At 47.6% G+C, this 21657-nt stretch overlaps 1 protein-coding gene across 7 annotated transcripts in view; it reads left to right on the top strand.

Moving 5' to 3' along the window:
* Pknox2 (PBX/knotted 1 homeobox 2) overlaps positions 1-21657 on the top strand; it is a 248935-nt gene that overhangs the window by 25709 nt on the left and 201569 nt on the right. For 2 of the 7 annotated variants that reach the window (XM_048343711.1, XM_048343706.1), the window contains exons 1-2: positions 5359-5369; positions 7138-7142. The exons of 3 other annotated variants lie outside the window; for them this stretch is intronic. The gene's annotated coding sequence lies outside the window, so the exon portion shown is untranslated. Of the gene's footprint in view, positions 1-2877; positions 3358-5358; positions 5370-7137; positions 7143-10768; positions 10865-21657 lie in introns of those variants that run through there. 2 more of the 7 variants (XM_048343707.1, XM_048343705.1) reach the window with 2 other exon arrangements.

Below are 21657 nucleotides of genomic sequence, written 5' to 3'. Positions count from 1 at the left end.
GGGGAAGACTCTATGTTTGGGTGGGGGTGGGGCTTGGCCAGGAGCTTGGGGGGGGGGGTCGAGAGCTGCCTTGTGGCTGCTCGGCGGGGTCTGGCAGAGTCCCAGCCTCTGGCTGTGACATACAGCCCCCTTCATGAAACCAGACAGAATTAAGCCTTTTGTTTCCTGTTTGCTAGGCTGGCTTAAAGAAAACACAGAGGGTCCGTGCGGCTGGGGCTCCCAACAAGACGGCCTTTGTATTCATTTAATTAATCAGTTAGCTGAGGGAAAGGAGAGGAGGGAAGTTCATGTTATAAATACATGTTTTTCTTTGGCTTTTTTCCCCCCAAAAGACAGGGTCTGAATGGCATCCCTGAGAGAGCCCCCCTGCCATCTTGCCCTAGACAGGCTGAGGGCCGGGGCCAGCCCAGCTGCAGCTGTGACCCTCTTTGCCCTCCCTTCCCTCCAGGGGCATTCGCCTTCATACCTGTGGGTCTTGGGGAGCTGTTAGATACCAATGGGTAGAAGAGTGGTGGCTAGTTTATGGACCCCATTCCCACACTTTCCCCCCTTTCCCCCCCCAAGTCTGAACCTTCTTCCAGTCTCCATGGATGGAGTGGCACCCAAGAAGCCCGAGCCATGTGCAGGTGCACTGTGACCTCAGAGCCAAGTGGTCCTGAGCCCCTTGCCGATTCCCCACCCCGACCCTACAGGGAAGGACTGGAGCCGGCACCAAGCCTTCCAGGCAGAGTGCGGGCCCACCCCACCCATTCCCCTTCCAGCCAGCCTTCTGCAGTGCAGGGACTGAGAAATAAGATGCCCTTCTTAAGAGTTCTAGGGGTGTGGTGTGTTTGGGGGAGCGAATGATGATCCCTCTGGGGCAGACACCCTCATTCTTACTTCTGTTTGCACCGATCCCTTTATACAAAGAATCTTCTTGGGCCTGGGAAGGTGGCTTAGCGGTAGAGTGCTTGCCTAGCATGCATGAAGCTCTGGGTTCGATTCCTCAGCACCACATACACAGAAAAATCCAGAAGTAGCGCTGTGGCTTAAGAGCTAGAGTGCTAGCCTTGAACAGAAAGAAGCCAGAGACAGTGCTTAGGCCCTGAGTCCAAGCTACAGGACTGGGGCACACACACACACACACACATCTCCTCTTCTTCCTCCTCCTCCTCCCCATCCTCTTTATCATTTGAGCCATAGCTCTACTTCTGGCTTTTTGGTGGTTAATTGAAGATAAGAGTCTCATGAATTTTCTCTGCCCAGGTTGGCTTTGAACAGAAATCTCCAGATTTTAGGTTTTCCTTCCCTCCCTCCCTCCCTTCTTTTCTTTTCTTTTTCTTTCTTTGTCCTGGGGCTTGAACTCAGGCTCTGGGTTCTGTCTCTGAACTTTTCTGCTCAAGGCTAGCGCTCTACTGCTGGTGTCAGAGCTCCACTTCTGGCTTTTATTGGGAATTAGCTCATTGGAGATAAGAATCTCACAAGCTTTCCTGTCTGGGCTGGCTTCAAACTGTATCCTCACATCTTAGCCTTCTGAGTAGCTAGGATTACAGGTGTAAGCCACTGGTGTCCAGCTAAAAATCTTTTTTTTTTTTGCCAGTCCTGGGCCTTGGACTCAGGGCCTGAGCACTGTCCCTGGCTTCTTTTTGCTCAAGGCTAGCACTCTGCCACTTGAGTCACAGTGCCACTTCTGGCCATTTTCTGTATATGTGGTGCTGGGGAATCGAACCCAGGGCTTCATGTATACGAGGCAAGTGCTCTTGCCACTAGGCTATATCCCCAGCCCTAAAAATCTTTTTTGAATGATACATTTTAAGCAAGAACATGTTAAGTAAATTTTTTTTTTCTTTTTAGAGATAGACAGATGAGTGCTTCATTCTCCTGTTTGTCTCACTCCTCCTTATTCTAGCCGCCAAGTGTTTTGGGAGTTAGAAAAAACAAAAACTTTTCTTTATGAGGTAAAATATTTGCAATCCCTAAATATACAGCCCTTGTAATGGAAATTCAGTGTGGTAAATTTTTCCTTATGTCCTACATGGAATGTTCTAGTATCTGGTAACCATGACTTAAGGCCTTCTGAATATATTGCCCAGAAAAATCCCCAGACCTGACCAAAAGGTGGAAGGCCCAGGGCTTAAGACCTGCTTCTGGCTCTAAATATTTATTTAACTTGTCGGGACAACTCACAATTTATTTAACTTGTCAGGCTGTCAGGACAAGTCTAGGTGGCTTGAGATTCCAGCTCCTTTCCTGAACCTCTCTCCTACCTCCTGGGCCCTTAGGGAAAGAGAAAACCGAGCAGACCAGGAGAAGGACAATTGGTACAATGTTGGAACCTGACTAAAAGAGCAAGACATTCTTCTCCATCAATGAGAAGAGGCTCACAATTTCACACTGTACACCCCAGCAGCCTTCCTTCTTGGCTTCACAGTCAAGTTAGACTGGTGTGTGTGTGTGTGTGTGTGTGTGTGTGTGTGTGTGTGTGTGTGTGTGTGTGGTGTTTATGTTCACTCAAAGCTGATTCTTGAAGACTTTCCTGCCTGGGCTGGCTTTGAGCTGTGATCCTCAGATCTCAGCCTCCTGAGGGGCTAGGATTACAGATGTGAGCCCCAGCACTAGGTTTACTAGATTGAGTCTCTCTTTGTTGTTGTTGGTGGTGGTAGTGGTTGTGAGGCTTGAACTCTGGGCCTGGGTGCTGTTCCTGAGTTCTTCAGCTCAAGGCTAGTGCTCTACCACTTGAGCCACAGTGCCTCTTCTGGTTTTGTGGTGACTAATTGGAGATAAGAGTCTGTGTACTTTCCTGCCTGAGCTGACTTTGAACCACCATCCTCTGATCTCAGCCTCCTGAGTAGCTAGGATGACAGGGGTGAGCCACCGGCACTCAGTGCACTAGATTGAGTCTTTTCCCAGCCCTGTGCTGCAGTTGTTCATGCCTTGGGTCAGCACACTGTTCAGCTTGACTTATTGTGTGGCTGACTCATGTGTGTCCCAGTGCCTGGTTCCTGGAAGTAATTGATAAAAACTCCTCCAAAGTGCAGAATTTCTGTGTCATCTCTCGGGTCACTGGTTCCTTTCTTCCCAAACTTCATTTCAACAAACCATTGCTCATGAGTGGCTCTTAGGTTCGGGGGAGGGGGTGTGGGGAGAGAAAAATGTGTGCTGCTCTTTGCCTGGAACTCCTGGAATTGTTGTTTTGCCAGAGATCCATAGCGTGAGGGGGCCGGTTTGGAAAGAGGTCAGGAGAATAAATTTCCTTCTCAGCGTCGTATGAATTCTAGAGTCTGCCGCTGGAAAGAAGCCCAGTGACGGGCTGGGAAGTGAAGGCCCGCTCCTTTCTGAGAAGAGGAAATATCATTCACCACATGAAGGCCAGTGGGGGTAGGTATAGCCATGATTTGGGGAGTTGGATTTCCGGGGGGGGGGGGAGGGGCCATGAAAGCCATTTTCTCACTGTTAACATACAAACCTGTTAGCTGAGTATCGTGTTAACATGTGGTTTGGAAATCGGCAGAGATTCTGGCCACCGTGGTTTCTGTGTGACCCAGACGAGGCTGGTCTATGGGCTACACTGAGAGAAGCGCTGGGCTTATGTTGGACTTTGTGTTCACTCGGTCAAAGCCTGCTGGCCTCAGCCAGCGGCCGCTTTATTCCACCTCATCCAGCTTTGGCTAGGATTTTCCCTTTTCAGTTTTTATTTTGGTGAACCCAGGATGTTAGATGTGTGCCCCCGTGCCCAGCCTTTGGTTGAAACGGGATCTCGTGAACTTCCTTTTGCTTGGGCTGGCTTTGAGCTGAGGTTCTCCCATCAATTCCTCCCAAGGAGCTAGGATTACAGGCTTGAGCCACTGCACCCAGATTCCCAGTTCTATTTTCTTTTTTTGTGTGGTGGGGGTGGGGAGAGTGGATAGCATCAGCAGAGACTGTGTTGTGACCCCCCCAAACCCCAAATACTTGGTTTCTTTAAGCAGTCTCTTATTTCTACCTGGGTTTCTTTCCACCTCTCTCATCCCATGTACTTCCCCAAACATACAGTCCAGCCCAAATGAATGTACCCTGCCCATACAATTAAATCGCCATACATTTATTGAGTACTTAAGATATACAAAGCACTTAGGAAGATAAAAATACAATTGCAAACCTCATCCCTAACTTCCGTCTTCAAGGAGTTTATCCTCTAATTGGGGAAGCAATTGGTGAAAAGAAAAGTTAATAATACAAAAGTTAAATAATACCGAAGGAGATGTCAATGTAGGCGATGTCACACAATGGAGCAAAATTAATTAACTGCTAAGTGGCACTGATTCCAAGTGTTCAGGGAATTCTGGGAAGAAGGAAATGGCTGTGCATTGGGGTGATACGGGATGACTGTGGCTGGGGCCTTGGTAGGAATGGGGGAGCCAGTTGAGGTAGTTGGAACTCAGCTTAGCTTAGTGCATTTATGAACTACCTACTGTGTTCCAGGCACCTACTGTATTCCACACTCTTCAGGTACAGAGTCAAATAATGTAGATTCCTTGCCCTGAGGAGACAGAGAATCAAGAAGTAAAGTTTCAGGCTTGAGAAGGTAGAATGATGGGGGTGGGGGAGGAGATGGGGGTGTTTTGAGATGGGAGAGAAAGAGAGGGAGTTAAAGACACAGTTTGTTGAGAAAGAGATGATGGGAATGAGGAAAAGGCACAGGCTTGATAGACACTGTATACACTGAGCTAAGGCAGAAAACATTCATAAAACAACATGCAACACACAGAGATATGAATGGGGGTAGACTGGAGGATGGAAAGCTGGAGGTTCTTATAGCAATGAACAAAACCACAGATTGAAATCATCTTTGTTGATAATAAATGACAAGAGGACCAGGGAGGTCCCTCTCCTAAGGCTCTGAAAATAGAATTTTTTTTTTTTTCCTGTCCTAGGGCTTGAACTCAGGGCCTGGGTGCTGTCCCTGAGCCTCTTTGTACTCAAGGCTAGCACTCTACCCCATGAGCCACAGGACCACTTCCAGCCTTTTCTGAGTAGTTTATTAGAGATAAGAGTCTCACAGACTTTTCTGCCCAGGCTGGCTTCGAATCATATCCTCAGATCTCAGCCTCCTGAGGATTGCAGGCATGAGCCACCAGTGCCTGGCTTGAAAATCAAATTCTTGAAGACAAGGAGTCTGTTCTATACAACTCTCAGTTCCACCTAATTGGTCTCTGCTAGAGTTCTAGATCTTTCTTGTTCTTATGCTGACTGAGTCCTAGGAGAAGAACCAGGCACATAGCTACTCAGAGTCAGAGATGTCCAGTGTAGACTCTGACCGTCACTCAAGATGAAGCCAAGACAGTGGTGAAGGTAGGGAGAATGGACCCTAGACGGGCCAGCCTTCTGTAGGTGAAAGAGTGAAGATTGGGGTCCAGGTTCTGCTCCTGTTCCTACCCAGAAAACAGAGGAATGACTGATTGTCTAGAAGGAAAGTGCCACAAAGGCAGCCTTTCCCTCCCAATCCTGTGATTTGGGAACCCTGGAGGGTCCATCCCAGAGACGCTGTGGAACTTTAGCAACTTACTGGCAGTCCTCACTTGTGCTCTTTGGGTCAGAGGGTGTTTGGCTAAAACCACAGCCACATGGACTGGAATTCCAGGAATCTACCCTCCTTGTTTTGGGGGAGGTCATCTTGCCCTTTGGGGAAGGAGCCCATGCTGTTCTTGTTCTGAAGCCAAAGCTTGCGCTCAGGGTACAGGGAAGACAATAATGATGCCTCCCAGACTCTTGCCTCACCCTCTGCACTGTGTGGGCTTGGACCAGGGTGTCTTAGTGGACACACCACCACATGGTCCACACCCAGAAGGCCTTCTCATAGGCGTCACCTGTGGGGAAGATGTGCAGAATGGATTCCTATGAGAAAACTGGCGATGTTCGCTTAGAGTTTTTACGATCTACCTATGGCTACATCTCACATAGTTTTTGCCTTGAATTGGGGAAGCTTCCTGGGACAGAAGACCTAGAAAGTTCCAGATAAACCAGAACTGGTCAAGTTGGTTATCTTAACTGTCCCCACTTCGTACTTCTAAAAAAAAAAAATGGAGGCCAGCATCTCTAAGTTTCCCTGGGCACAGCTTGTGTTTTCTACTTTATACCAGTCAAGGATAAACTGCAACATGACAGTCCCATGTTGCACAGAAAAATGGATTCAGGACCGTCATACCTGTGTCAGAATCCTTTGTCACTTCTAAAGTATGTAAACTTGAGTGGCATACTTTGTAAGCCTCAGTGTCCTTACCTCTAACTTGGGGCTGCATTATCAGCCTCTCAAGGCCACTCATGGTGAGGAATAAATGTGTTAATTTTCTCTTTCTCATTCTTCCCACTCCTTTCTTGTGCTAGGGTGATACCCATTCTGCAGATTGAGAAGGGGAGACACAAACAGGAAAGATTTATTTATTCTGGGTCAGAGTCACAGTCAGAATCAAGAGAATGGTGATAGACGTCCAGCTGTGTGTGTGTGTGTGTGTGTGTGTGTGTGTGTGTGTGTGTGTGTGTGTGTGCATGTGCATGCAGGTCCTGGGGCTTGTGCTCTTGCTGTTTTTTTTTTTTTTCTTCCACTCAAGGCCGGTGCTCTATCACTTGAGCCACAACTCCATTTATGGCTTTTTGTTGGTTAATTGGAGATAAAGACCTCTCAGATTTATCTGCCTGGGTTGGCTTTGAACCTCAATCCTCAGATCTCAACTTCTTGAGTAGCTAGGGTTGTAGATACGAGCCAACTGGTGCTCAGCTGACTTCCAGCTCTTGATTGTATCTTCTTACTCTGAAGTAGACAAGGAGTTTCTCCCTCTGGAATGTTCCCTTCATGAGAGGGAAGGGTCCATTTTCATTCATTCATTCATTCATTCACTCAACAAATACTTGCTGAGTACCTATGTTCTATGTCAGATGCCATGCTAGGTACTGGGAGATTAAGCAGTTAGTCAAACATACAAATATGTAGCCCTCATGAAGCTCACATCTTGGCAGAGGGAAATTCACAGCAAACATCTATGTAATATAATGCCAAGTTGGGACAGGAAACAAAGCAGGTTAAAGTGGAAGAGAGTAATTGGTATGGACATTGTGTTCTCTGGGGCCTAGAGAAAGGCATCTTGAGGTAGCAGGCCTTCCTACTTCTCTTGTAGCTTCTAGATCAGGTCCAGTTGCTCTGATGGAGTCAGCTGCTCAGGAGAGAGACAGCCAGTCCCTGATTTGGGCTGAAGGAGTTAGTGGAATGCAGCTGTTTTCATCAGCTGTCTTTCCACAGGGCTGCCCTCTCTGCTGATCTGAGCTTCGGGGCTGGGGGCGGAAGTCAAGCTGGAGAATTCTTCCTAGGGGTCGGATTGCAGATGAAAATGGCATAAATGAGCTGCCCTGCCCTATTTGTAGACTCTGTACTTGTAGAGACAAGTTATGGTGTATTTGGTTTCCTTATATGACTTTTATTTCTTTAGCACTACCTTTTCCTTTAAGGAAAAAACAATACAGCCCGGTTTGGATTGCATGCTAAATGATTTATGAGCATTATTCTTCTCCCTTAGTTCTACCTGTAGGAACTCCAGCCCTCGCAATCCTATTCATGTTGATTAAGTACATTTGAAAGCAAGAGGAGACTGTCTGAAATCACTTCACTGTACAGACTCGGCTCCCCCCCGCCCACACCTCCCAGGCCCAAGGGGATTCCTGTGAAAGATTCTGTCTTGAACATGGAGCCTGGAGGCTGGAAGAGCATTCTGTTGGAGCTGGTGTCATGGATTTTGAGGTCCTAGCATCTCTAGGCTGATGTGTGCCCCCATCCCCTAGGAGTCACCCTACTGGTCTCTTGGCTTCCACTCTACCCACCCCACCCACCCCCGCCGCCACCCCAATCCTGTGGGCCAGCTGGGATTATGCCTAGTTTGGTCCTAGAAGTTTAATAGTGGTGAAGGGGGAAGGAGGGGATTCTCAAAGGCACCCCACTGAATAGAGAAGGGAGAGAGGGGAGGGAGAAGTAACATCATGGTTCTTTTTGTATCTTCTGCACTAACGGACCATGTGGATGGAGAGAAAGCACAATCCATGGACCCAGTCCCCAAGCTGAAGGTCCTCTCAGTTGTAATTAAGACAGGTCCAAGTGACACTGTGGCTTAAGTGCTAGCCTTGAGCAAAAGAAGCTCAGGGACAGTGCCTAGGCCCTGAGTTCAAGCCCCAGGCCTAGCAAAAGACAGATCTAATGGCTTTCCCAGCCCCTTCCAACCCCTGACTAATTCTGGGTGATTGAGCTCTTATAGGGGTGTGTGTGTGTGTGTGTGTGTGTGTGTGTGTGTGTGTGTGTGTGTGTGTCCAGGAACCAGGGCTTGAGCTCAGGGCCTCTCGCTCTTGCTTAGCTTTTTCTGCTCTAGGCTTGGCATTCTACTCCTTGAGCCACACCTCCACTAGATGAATAATTAAGGGAATAGACTTAGATTCTGGGCCAAGTTAACCTGGAAAGTAGCCTTCAATAGATTCTGTTTCTTCTTCACCCAAGTCTCTTATACCACAGCCTGGCCCAGGGTTTGCTCCTACAGATCCTTAAGCCAAAGATGAAACAAGACAGTGTTTCTTGCACTCCCAAATCTAGCTGTGACATTGAAGCTGTCCACTCTCCCCTGCACTTTGCTCCTGCAGATGCCCCATCCCAGCTGCCTTCAGCATCATCTTTCCAACTGAGGCTCTAGAATTGTATTCTCTTCCATCTTCCAAAGAGATCTCATTCTTTGGAGGCTGCCCTTCATAGACAAGCCTGGAAATTTTTTATACCTGCCACTTTCCCTTGCCCTTTTCAAGGCACCACAGAGGTTGGGGCCTGCATTAGACACTGGATATCGTATGTTACTTGGCTCTAGCCTTACCTTTTTCTTTACTTGTAAGGTGGCTTTGGAAATGCTCCTTTGTATTTCTGGCTCTCAATTTTCTCATGTGTTCAGTAGGAGTCAGGCCATTTGAGGAATGAATGAAAGTAGTTTTGAAGAAAAAAAACAACACAAGTAAATCATGAGTTGTTTGCTTTCCTCAGGACCAAAGTTCAAGCAAACCCTTAAAGCGTAAACACTGGTGACAGAATCCTGTAATCCAATCTTCTTAAAAGGTAGAGATTGGCAGTTCAAGGCTAGTCTGGGCAAAAAGTTAACAAGACCTTGTCACAACCAAAGAGCTGGGCATGGTGGTGCATGAGCCTTGAGATTCCAGCTGTGCAGGAGGTCTAAGTAGAAGGGTAACAGTCCAAGGGTAGCCCAGGCAAAAAGGGGGAGACCCCATCCAAAAAATAATGAAGGCATTTGAAGGCTTGAGAGGTGGCCCAAGTAGTAGAGTCCTTGCATAGCAAATAAGAGGTCATGAGTTCAAACCCCAGTGGATGTAGGACTTGTATCCACTGGCCAAGCCACAGTCCAGTCTCCACCATGTGCCTGGAGGACAGCTCATCCTCCAAAGAGCCAGGAGGAAAAGCTTGTCCATGTGATGCAAACTGAAGCCCCTTTGAGTGTTGCAGGGGCTGGCCCTGCCCTTGTGTAAGTTGAGCCGAGCCTGAGGAGACAGATTGGGCTGTCTGAGCCCCTCCCTCCTCTTGAGGGGAGGGTAGAGGGATGTAGTTGGGTTCACCCTCCCTGCTTCTCTCTTCTGTTTTCCCCTGACTCATTTCTTACTCTCCCCTCCCCACCTTGGTTTGGAGTTCTGTCCATTCCCCAACCCCCCTCGCTCTAGAGAAACTCAAAGGGCCTTTTGAGTTGGGGGAGGAGGCAGCCTGTGGGCCTGGGAGGAGAGATAAAGGCAAGCGTTTCTGGGGGGCCAGGGGTCAGGGGCTGTGTATCTGGTGACTTCTGAATGCAAGTTCCAACAAAGAGAAATCTGTGGAGGGAGAGCCTCCTTGAAGGAAAGAAAATCTCCATGAAAACAAACTTTTGTTGGAAGCTTTCTCCTCTTGTTTTGGCAGCATTGCTAAGTCCTGGGAGAGGAAATCTTGCTAAGTCTTCCGGAGGAGTCTAGAGGGCCTCAAATTGTCCAAATATCAGCCTGCTCTGTGCAAGCAGATGATGGTTTTTCCTCCCTCCATAAGACAGGCTTGGGCCTCAGAGGGGTAACTGATCAAAAGGAAAAGCTGGGAGTTGTGCAACGTCTAGACGGTGAGCTAGGAGATATGGTGGGCACAGCACTTTGTATGACATGGTTCTGTGACTCAGATGACCCTGAGGTCCCTTTGATCCTTGCTTTTCTGGCCTGCAAAATGGTTGTGACTTAGCCAAGTTCACTCAGCTAGAAACACAGGGGCCAATCTAGTGTGTCACCCATCATTTCTCTTTATTCTGTAACTGAAGGAGACAAGGAGATGGAGGTGAAGGGTATTTGGCTGGATGATTATTTCCCTTCTTCTTGCTAGGCCTTGGTGGTCACATACCACACACAGTTGTTTGAATTCAGCTTCTTGTTTTGTCAACTTCAAAGAAGACAGGAGTAGTGAAAGAAGGGCCTTTTGAGCCTGGAGCAGGTAGTTCACACTGATAGTCCAAGCTACTTGCAAGGCTGAAATTAGGAGCATCGCAGAAAAGTTCATGATACTCCTTCTCAGTAGACAGTTGGACATGTTGGCTCATACCTGTTATCCTGGCCAGACATGAAGACTAGTATAGGTGGATTGTGCCCAGGTCTGTACCCAGGCATGAAGTAAGACCTGGCAAAATCAGACTGGAAGTATGGCTTAGCAGTAAGAGTCCTTACTGAGCAAGCAGTGAGAACCAGAGACGAGAACTGTAGTACCCAAAGAGAAGATCCTCTCGGGTCAGTCTTTGCTTCTGCTTCGGTTGGTGAACTGCCTTGTCTCTTCTCTGCATGGATCTGGGAGCCCTGGGTCCTTACAAGATTTAAAGTATGTAGAAAATGAAGCTTTCCTCAGCTGCCACAATCATTTTATGTTAAGTAAGTACCAGGGTGTTTTTCTCCAGTCTAGAGAAAGGGTAGGCATTTCGTCTTCGGTTTTACTTAAGGGGAAGATTCTTTTTTTTTTTTTTTTATTTTTTTTTTTTGCCAGTCCTGGGCCTTGGACTCAGGGCCTGAGCACTGTCCCTGGCTTCTTCCCGCTCAAGGCTAGCACTCTGCCACCTGAGCCACAGCGCCCCTTCTGGCCGTTTTCCATATATGTGGTGCTGGGGAATCGAACCTAGGGCCTCGTGTATCCGAGGCAGGCACTCTTGCCACTAGGCTATATCCCCAGCCCAAGGGGAAGATTCTTGAGCGATCATCCTATAGCAGTCAAGGGACTTGAGAGCAGTGGATGGCCAAGAGGAGACCTGGGACTGGCTGTGACTTTGAGTCTCCCTGCTTTTAATAGGCTGTGGGACTATATGCAAGGGCTATCTCTCTCAGAACCCTGGCTTCTCTTACTATAGTCAGTCTAAGATAGGCTACAACTTTTGCTTCTTTGGGAGACAAGGAAATCGAGATGAACTCAGGGACAGTTCTGGTGTATGGAGGAGGCTGGAGAGGACTGGCTTGGTAGGTGACAAGCCTGGGAACCAAGCTGGAACCTTCTTCCCTTAGCCCTGGTCCACACTGGTTTTCTGGCTGGTCAGCAGAGCTTCTGGCATTTCTTTTCTTCCAGATGAGCTTGTATGTGTGTGTGTGTGTTTCCAGGACACTTCTGAAAACTGTCCCAGGGGCAGAAGTGCCTCTCCCAGGGTTCCCTCTCTCTGACTGAAGGGGCCACAATGCACTGGATTCCAGAAAGTCTGTCCTGGGAAGACCGAATAAATTAGGAATAAATTAGGAATAAATTAGCAGCCTTACTTCTTCCCTCCCACCATCCCTCGGCTGTCCCTTCTCCCCTTCGGCAGTATTCTTGCTGGGTCAGTCACAGGCTAATAACAGAGACGGGCAGCAGCTGTCACGTGGCTGGCTGAATGGTCTGCAACAGGGGGGCCATTGTTAGAGGCAGTTAAGAGGTGAGGTCTCCCACTGCTGACCACATGCAGAGTTCACATGGGCATGTTTATGCTTAGCTAGGGGGGAGTGTGTGTGTGTGTGTGTGTGTGTGTGTGTGTGTGTGTAGGAGGCAGTCTGTGCATGTTCTCCTCAAATACACATATGTGCATGCACGCGTGCAACCAGGCATATGAGTATACATGCACAGAGTCACACATGCATGCACACCATCATATAGACATACCACCACACACACAATGACACATATACACAACCATACACGTCACAGAACACAACATGGATGTGGAGCAACACTCACTCATGTATTGTCAAACAGCAGCACACGAGTGATAGGAGAATCCTTTCCTTTCCTTTCCTTTTCTCTCCTCTCCTCTCCTCTTCTCTCCTCTCCTTTCCTCTCCTCTCCTCTCTTCTCCTCTCCTTTCCTGTTCACATAGCAGGAAGTAGCTAGGAATCCAGTTTCTACCTTGATGCTCTACTGTTGTTGGGACCCTGGCCCAAGTTCGTGTGTAAATTTGCTTCTTTTGCTGTGACAATATCCCATGTCATCAATTTCTAGAGAGAAGAGAGTTATTTTGGCTCAGGATGTTAGAGGTTCCATGAATAGCTGGCCTGTTGCTTTCAGATTAAGTATCTTGACAAGTGGAATACTATGCATTGAATAAGAATGAGAGAGTTCTCTATATGGGTATGGAAAGATCTCTAAAATATATTTGTGCATAAAAAGGAAAAACTCTACCAAAATACGGATGGAGTATATAGAGAAGGGGAAACCAGAGCCTACATTTGTATTTATGTGGACAAATGGGAGATAGGAATGGGAGGAAGACATTTCAGTATATATCTTTGTATACTTTCAGAGTTTTGGACCATGTTACATACTACCTATTTCAAAACAATTAAAAAACAACAACATCCAAAGACCCTGCAAATTCCACAAAATATCTGGGGCTGAATTTGAAGAAGAGCTGGTGTTTTTGATTTCTCTGGGCTCAGAATTATACCATGGCCATAGAGATGGAAAGGGCTAGATTGGAGGTGTATTGTGGGGAGTGGAGCCCCCATGGGTTGGGTGTGGGAGTGAGACTGTGCAGGGCAGAGATGGCTCCTCTAGGTGGTACCTGGTAGAAGGCAGTGTTGGTCTGAGATGAGAAGGCTGGAGACAAGCATGTTGGATGTAGGGTCGTGACTCCAGGCCTTGGAGCATCATGTCTACTTGCACTGAGTCTGCAGTTTGAGACCCAACCTTATTTCTCCTTCCCTCCACAGAGGCAGTGCTTCTGAGTAACAAGGCAGAGAGGACATTCCTCCAAAGGTCCACACTGTGTTAAATTTGGATGCCCTGAAGGGTATAGATCAGTAGCTTGCTGGTGGCATCTCCTCCTGCCATCGCAGCCTCGCAGGTATAAATCGTAAGCTGGGTATTGAGTCTGCAGCTGGCTCTGGGCAGATACATGAGGCACTAGGAGTGTGTATGGCAGTAGGGATGGGGAGGAGGCCCAGTCAGAGGCCATGATAACAGAAATCCACATTCCCTTCTGGGTCAGCGTGTCCTAGGGAGAGGCCAGGACATGCTGCTCTGTGCTGGTCTCATTGGCTCACATCTGCTGCTGGAGAAGTTTCTGGGGCTGTGTCTAGGGCTGTGGCATCCCAGGAGATGATAGCCTATGCTCTCCCAAGATGAATGTCCAACCAGGGACATCAAAGGACAGGTGGCAGTAAGAGGTGGCTGAGGAAAGGAAGCTGGCTGAAAGGAACCCCAGGCGACCTGAATCTGAGGCGTGTGACACTCCTGGGACAGTGGGATGAGGTGTGTGTTTGGGATACATCTTACCTTCCCCCTTGGTCTAGGAGAGCAGTCTCTTCAGCTTCCTGGCCCACCCCAAGTCCATCTTCAGAGTTGAGGGACAGGATAAAAGATGGACAGAAGCACTAGCAGCAGCCGTGCTGTTTAGTGTTGGAGGTATTATGAGCTCCTCTGTGAAATATGACCACACTCTTGGTTTTAGTTGTAGCTGGAAAGGATTAGGAGACAATTAATAAATCATTTAGTGCCCTGAGTTTAAGTAACTTATTATTATGGGGCTGCATATATTTATTACGCTTCACTGAACAACACGGGCACATTTCCTTCGACTGTCACATAATTTGTATGCAATTTGTTTCAGGAGGTTTTTTTTTTAATGCATCTATAAATTATTAACCTGCATTCTTCGGGACAGATTACTGGATCTGAACCCCTCCCCCACCATCCCCTATGAGTCTTGCAAAACCTTCCTGCTCCAAACCATGGTAGTGCTGTGTTCCCCCCAGTCCCTCCAGCTACTATCTGAGAGTTGCCAGAGGCCTGAGGGGTTTGCTGGCTGTCTCCCTAAGTAAGTGATCTGGAGAAGAGACCTAACAAGGGTGTGAAGAAAACAGACACATATTTTAGGGTGATTTGGGGCCCCAAAGAGAGGAAATGTGTGTGTGTGTGTGTGCACACGCGCGTGCGTGTCCAAAAGATATTCCTGCTTTCATCTCTTTCTGCCTTGTTGATGGTGATCCAGCCCTGACAGGTATCAATAACTGTTGAGTGAATGAATGAATGAACGAATGAGTGAGTGAGTGAATGAAGCAATGAATACAAACAACTTCTGAAATCACAAGGCAGCCTAGAAGTAGAACTCAGAATCTGGGGACCAACAAGGAGACTTGTTAGAGGTTTTCTATGCAGCGAAAAGTTTACTTTCTACAGTGTCTATTTGAGTGGACAGCCTCCCTCCCTGTGTTTGTTTCTAAGTGAATTACCCAAAATGTGACTGAGAATTATTGGATGACTCACTACTTCTTAGCCCTTTCCCTGGCTAACCTTCCAGACCCCAAGTTTGCTTTTTAGGAAAACACATGCATTCTCCTTTCTTATGACTTCTGCTCGAAGCTGGAGATGCCAGGTGTTGGAGCCTGTAATCCTAGCTGCTCAGTAGGCAGCAATAGGAGAAAGTAGGTTTAAAGCCAGTTGGGGCAGAAAAGTCTTTACGATTCGTCATCTCCAATTAACCAGCAAAAAAAAACTGGGTGTGGAGCTGTGGCTCACATGGTAGAGCACAAGCATTGAGAGAAAGAGTCCAGTGAGAATGCAAGGCCTTCAGTTCAAGCCCCAGTGCTGGCCTAAAACAACAACCACAGTAAGGAATGTGTACAGAACCAGAGTGAAGGGTCTTGAGTGCCGCCCTTCTGCATGAGGTTCATAAACTTCAGCACAAAGACTTGGCGACATGTGTTTTGACTGCTTAAGAGATTTAAAAAAACAATTGTTCCCTTTCTGGTACTTTTACTCGATGTTGAATTTATGAGGTTACCGAGCAACTAAATCACAGGCTGGCAAGGCGAGAAGGGTCACAGAAACCATGATGCATTTGCTGAGATCTGTGAGAGAAGCTGCGGGCGTTTGGGAAGGCGTTGTGTCCTCTCAAGAGGCTCACACGGAAACGTCTCTGATTTAGTTATCTGAAGCCCCAGGAAGGCAGTTAAACTAGAGAAAGGCCTCTTGTGTGCTGGCCATCTTGCACATCCTACTTCAGGCGACAGCTGCAGCTGCCATGCTTACCAGCCCTTCTCCTTTGCCCCTGAGAGTGGCTAGCTCTTCAGTTTGCCAGAAACAGAGCTTCATTTGTGTCTTCTGATGGGGACCTTGTAGCCGACCTTACTGCATCCCGACAGAGGACCCGCTGAGCAAATCCAGCCTCAAGAAGGCTCTCATCACCATCCCCTGCCTATATAGGTAGAACTGCCTGTGGCAGCCTGTGCCACCTGCAAGCTCTTTCCTTGGCAGGTGCCAGGTGGAGACAGTCAGCTGTGCAGAGAGAGATTGTTCTGGGTAGTTACTGCTAGCAAGGGACCCCGTTTTTATCTACCTGCCATCACAATAATCTGTCCTCTGCTGGAGGCACCTCAGAGGAGCAATGAGCAGGTGAGAGGCCTGGCAGGTGGCAATACAACCCAGACACCTCAGGGCTGGCGAGTAGAGCTGCCAGCCCTGTCTTGATGTCCGGTGGCCTTGGCCTTCGTGCCTGGAGACCAAGAGCCTGTGCTGTGACCTCAGGAAACCTTCTTAGCCCTCTCCTGTTGATGGTGAAATTGGGCCTCCCTAGGAAAGTCATGGTTTTCTTACTCCGTTTGCTCTCAGATTGGTGTTATACCCTGGAGCCAAATTAGTGGCTAAGAACAATTGGAAACAAATGCTCTTTCAGCATCCTGCTGTGATCCGGGGATCCAGGTGGGGACACCAGCCGTGTGGTAGCTTCCTCCATGGAGCCACCCCTCCACAGAGACTGCATCAGCATCCCGCAACCACTCAGCACAGCCAAATCCCCTCACGATCAGCCAGCGTGCAACACATCTGCCTAACCTCAGCTAAACAAGCTGGAGCCCTGTTAAGTTATTTATGACACAATATTCAGGACCAGCCCCGGGAGGCAAGTTAGGAAGTAATGAATGGGAGTGCCATGGTGCTGCTTAGGCTGCTGAACTGGGGTGGGGGTAGGAGGGTCCTGCTCTGTGCCCTGGGTACGAGGGGCCCTGAGGCTCCTTCCTCCTGGGGTACTTGGGGGGCACCTCGTCGGGAGATGTGAATGATTGTTGGCTTGGCCTGGACTCAATTGGGAAATTCTTCCTGTTCCTTCCAGCACTGTCCCGAGAAGTGGCCAGCCCCACGCTTCTGCCTTATATGGAGGTCCCTGCCCCCAAGTGTGACTGTTAATAGGAATCTCAGGGATCATGAAGAAGAATCTGCCTGGAGTTCCTACGGAACTGTAGGTTTATGCTTATTACCCCTGTTAACTCATGGTGTGTTCATCATGGACCCACCACCTAGGTCTGGCACTTAAAAAGGAGTCTGTTCAATGGGCCAAGTGCTAGTGGCTCATACCTGCCATCCTAGCTACTCAGGGGTTGAGATCTGAGGATTATGGTTCTAAGCCACCTCTGGTAGGAAAGTCCAAGAGACTCTTATCTCTAATTAAGCAACAAAAAGCCAGAAGTGGAGCTGTGGCTCAAGTGGTAGAGCACCAGCCTTGAGTAAAAAAGCTAAAGGATAGCACCCAGGCTCCAAGTTGAAGCCCCTGTGATCATACCCCCCCCCCCCCATTCTATAAATGAATGAAGGGGGCCCTTGGTTGTTTTTTTTTGTTTTGTTTTGTGTTTTGTTTTTTTGGCCTGTCCTGGGCCTTGGACTCAGGGCCTGAGCACTGTCCCTGGCTTCTTCCCGCTCAAGGCTAGCACTCTGCCACTTGAGCCACAGCGCCGCTTCTGGCCATTTTCTGTATATGTGGTGCTGGGGAATCGAACCTAGGGCCTCGTGTATCCGAGGCAGGCACTCTTGCCACTAGGCTATATCCCCAGCCCCCTTGGTTGGTTTTTGATCCCATATTCCTTGAATAAGCCCCTCTTTCCTGCCATGCCTCTACTCCAGTGTGGAATGAGGAGAGAAAGGACCAGATGATCCCACCACATTCCCTCCACCCCCTCTCCCCCACCAACTAAGATCTGATTGTGCTCTGTTCTAACACTGACCTCTCCCTGAGTAGGCACCAGGCTCCCATTCACCCTCTGCCCGTGGGCTGTGGGGCAAATGTTTCTTTGCCCTGGTGACACTTCAGGCTTCCCATTAGGTCTTGCTTTCTAGTAGCAAAATACCATTCTGTGCTTCTACTCTTCCTCCTGAAACATCCTCAGACTGTCACTTTCCCCTGCCACAAGCTGAGCATTCCCCCCAAAGTAAAGCCAGATGCAGAGTGAGGTCTTAGCACAAAGAGATGCGTTTGTTCTGCCCTGGGCTGTACCTCCTGGGTAGGCTGTATTTACTTTTCTTGTGCAGCCAGACCCCTCTCCACAAGAAGAACGGAGGGCCTCTTCATTTCTAACCAAATGAGGAAAGCTAAGGGTCATTCTGCGGCAGACACCTCCCTGTGTGCACAGCCTTTGTTCCCCCAAAGAGGAGCCAGCATCTTTCCTTCTCCTTGATATCTGCTCCAGACTTTATCTTTCTTCCTACCAAAACAACCCCCACCAACCCCCACCAATAATAACAACAACAAAACACAACAAGAATATTTACTTGCACAAGAAACAGAATCTTGACTTTTCAAAGTATGTAGCTATTTCATTTCATTTTTACAATATCTCTGTGCTACAGGCAACGCAGGAATAATAAGCATTTGGGTTTATTCCCAGGCCCAAAGATTTAATGGTATTTAATCCAAGATTTCTTGGAATCTTAGGACCTCCTGGCTTAACATGAATCTAGCCAATACCTTTTCCTCTGATGTGTAACCTCTGGGGGTGGGGTAGGGGTGGACAGCCTTGAAAATTTGGTACAACTTGTAACCCTCTCCTCAGAAAAATGCATGTACAAATACCATACCGAATGAGGAATCTTAAGGTTCCTCTAGTCTAGCCACTTAATCTAAGAGATGAAGAAACAAAAGTCCAGGGAGTTAGGACCATATGTACAAGGTCTAGGATTATGGTGGGGGATGGCAAAGGCCCTCTCCCTTGGTCCTGTCTAAACCCTTTCCCACATACCAAGTTGATCTTGGGTGCATTGGATTAGAAGCCCTAGCGCCCCACCCCCCACCCCCTTTCAGCTTCTCCCTTTCTCCTTTTAGTTTTCCTGTGCCTGGTTTACTACTGTGGGTATGTTCCTAGATTGTCTTTCATTTCAGATTAGAGTTGGTCCCCTCTACCTCCCCTGCCAGGCTGTTTCCTTTTCTTTCTTTTTTTCTTTTTCAACTTGTTAAATCCTAAATCATTTGTATTTCCAGCACCAACCCTCCAGAATCTCCTTGGCTCAGAATGCTACCACAGAAAGTCACCTTCTGGACTGACCCACTAGGCTGGCTGTTTTCTCCTTTTGGAGGAAATGGTCCAGGAGCCTAGCCCATCCTTGGTTGTGGCCTTGCCTCTGAGTTCTCCTTACATGGCTGCAGGGATGGCGGGCCCTGCTCTCTCCACCAATGATCCTCAGTTCCCTTATCCACTTTTGAGGGCTGGTGACTTGTTCCTTTTCCTACTCTTGAAGATTTGGGGTTCTTTCTTTTCCTTGATAGAAATTGGGCAAGGTTAGTGTTATGTATATTGCAGCCAAATACACAGAACATGAATTTACCACCTTAACCTGTGTGTGTGTGTGTGTGTGTGTGTGTGTGTGTGTGTGTGTGTGTGTGTGTGTGTTTCTAGGGATAAAACCTAGGACTTCATGAATTCTAGATAAGCAGGTCTAACCCATTTTTTTAACAGCATGTTCTGTGACAGGTTGATTCACTTTGTTGTATAACCATCATCACCATCCACCCATAGAACACTTTCATCCCGCCAAACTAAAGTTCTGTCCCTATTCAACACTTCCCCATCCATGACCCCAGCCTCTGATCCTGGTCACCATTATGCTACTCTGTGAATCCATGAATTCTACTGCTCCAGGTATACTGTGGAATAAAAAAGTTTTTTTAATTTTATTTATTAATTGAACACAAATTTTTTGACAAGGTGTTGTGCAAAAAGGGTACAGTTACATAGTAGGGCAGTGTGTACATTTCTTGTGATATTTTACGCCCTGTTTTCCTATCCCTTCTCTAGGTCAGGTAGACATATATACAATATACAATGTATCAAGAATATATACAGTAGCCACGTGGCCATGCCCAAGAAAGTTCGCCTAGGGCTTCAAATGTAATGTCGATATTAGACCATATGTCGACAGTAGTCTTATATGAACGTACATACATAGCTTTTGAGCTATTGTATTCCCTTGAGAGGTCAATTTTTGACCTTTATACGTTGAGTAATTGTTTGGTTTTAGTTACATACTGTTGGGTCGCTGCCCCAGTCCTGTGGGGAATACTATTTGACAAGCAGTTTTTGGTTTCACAGATTTGGTCTCTACTGTCTCTCTGTCTCCCGTTGTTAACAGTCATATATCAGGGAGATCATGCCCCTTTGTTTTCTGTGTTCTAGGCTTGTCTCACTCAACATTATTTGTTCGAGTTCTGACCATTTCCCTGCGAATAACAATAAAAAAGTTTTTGTCCTTTTGTGATGGGTCTGTTTCACTCAAGGTACATTCATGGAAGGAAGAATTCTGACATATGCATGTCCTCAAGGTTCCTGTACAGACATGCTTTGTTTTTTATTTCTCCTCTTTTCTCTTTAAGTAGTTGTATAAAGATGAAGGCATAATTTTATAGAGTCTTAATTATTCTCTTTTCTTCCTCAAGCCTCTTTTATTGTATTTTATTTTACTCTGTGTGTGTGTGTGTGTGTGTGTGCCAGTACTGGGTCCTGAACTCAGATCTGGATATTATTTCACTCAAGGTTGGTGCTCTACCACTTGAGCCACAGCTCCACTTCTGGCTTTTTGGTGATTAGAGATAAGAGCCTCATGGATTTCACTGGCCTAGCTGGCTTTGAACCATGAGCTTCAGATCTCAGCATTCTGAGTAGACATGAGTCATAGGCATGAGTCACCAGCTCCTGGCCAAATCTCCTGCTTTTAAATTGTTACAGGTTCTAGGCCCCACTGACATTTCCCTTTGTGTTTTTCCCAGAGCTGCACTCATATCCCAGCCTTCTGCCTATCCCTTAGGAGGTTCCCTGGAGGAAAGGGGGGTGTGTGTGCTGTCATATGCCTCGTGTGGTGTACATGTGACTGTGTCCTCTCCCTTGACCACTGAGGACGATTAGTCAGGGATTATAGTCCCAATTCTGGCCACTAACTAGCTGTTTGACCTTGGCCAAGCTACATAGGCTTTCTGGGCTTTGGTTTTGACTTTCACAGTGGGAGGAGTTGCCCATTTGTTCCCCTAGCCACTAACCACAGGTAGTGGCTATTCACTACTTGAAATGTGGCTAGTGAGACTGGAGATCAAATTTTTTCATCTTAATCAATTAGAACCTAGATGCCAAGACCCACATGTGCCTAGTGGCCACCTTATATTCCCAAGTAGTGGTAGAAAATGAGAGTGGCGATACGTTGCACTGCAGTAGATACAAAGTACCTAGCCAGCCTCAGGTCTGGCACACAGTAAGTGCTCAAGAAATGCTTGCATGTTATTAGGTATTCTGTGTCTTGTTTCCGGCTCACCACACCTGATAGCCCTCAATGACACCCCACAATGGCTGTCCTGAGTCACCTGGGGGCGGGAGGGAAGGTGTTGCAGTGTGGTGCATGTCAGTAATGAGCCTCCAACTGCATGTTTCTGGTCTGCTACTTTCCCTGGAGGGTCATGTGAGCCAGAGTGGTATGTGGCCTGCTTTGCAAGTGATTAACATGGTGTAAGCAATCTGCATAGAGAGAGAGAGGGAAAAAAAAACCCTCGGTTGGTATTCCATTATTCTATTAGAGTTTCAGAGCCAGGATTAAGTGGACATGATTTCTTCCTATGGGCCATTAATTTTGTTTTATTGCTGGTCTGATGGCCATTACCCTTTTTTGCCAATGCATTCCCCCATTAGGTTTGTACAATTAACAAAATATGTGCTGTTAGGGCTTTGATGGGAAGAGTGGGATAGAAATAAAGGGAGGGGGTGCAGCTGCTTTAGAGGTGAGGGTGGGGAAGAGGCTGGAGCCAGGGGTGGAGTTTCAGGAATCAGAGAGGTGAGTCTCTTCCTCACCGGCTGCAGCCATTGGCATTCCGGGAACATTGTAGGCAGACCTTTCCTGCCGTGCCCCCTTGCTAGGGG

This window comes from Perognathus longimembris, chromosome 3, assembly GCF_023159225.1.
Source record: "Perognathus longimembris pacificus isolate PPM17 chromosome 3, ASM2315922v1, whole genome shotgun sequence".
NCBI classification, from domain to species: Eukaryota; Metazoa; Chordata; class Mammalia; order Rodentia; family Heteromyidae; genus Perognathus; species Perognathus longimembris.
Note: the sequence above shows the minus strand (reverse complement) of the source record. Positions and strands in the feature narration are given on the sequence as shown.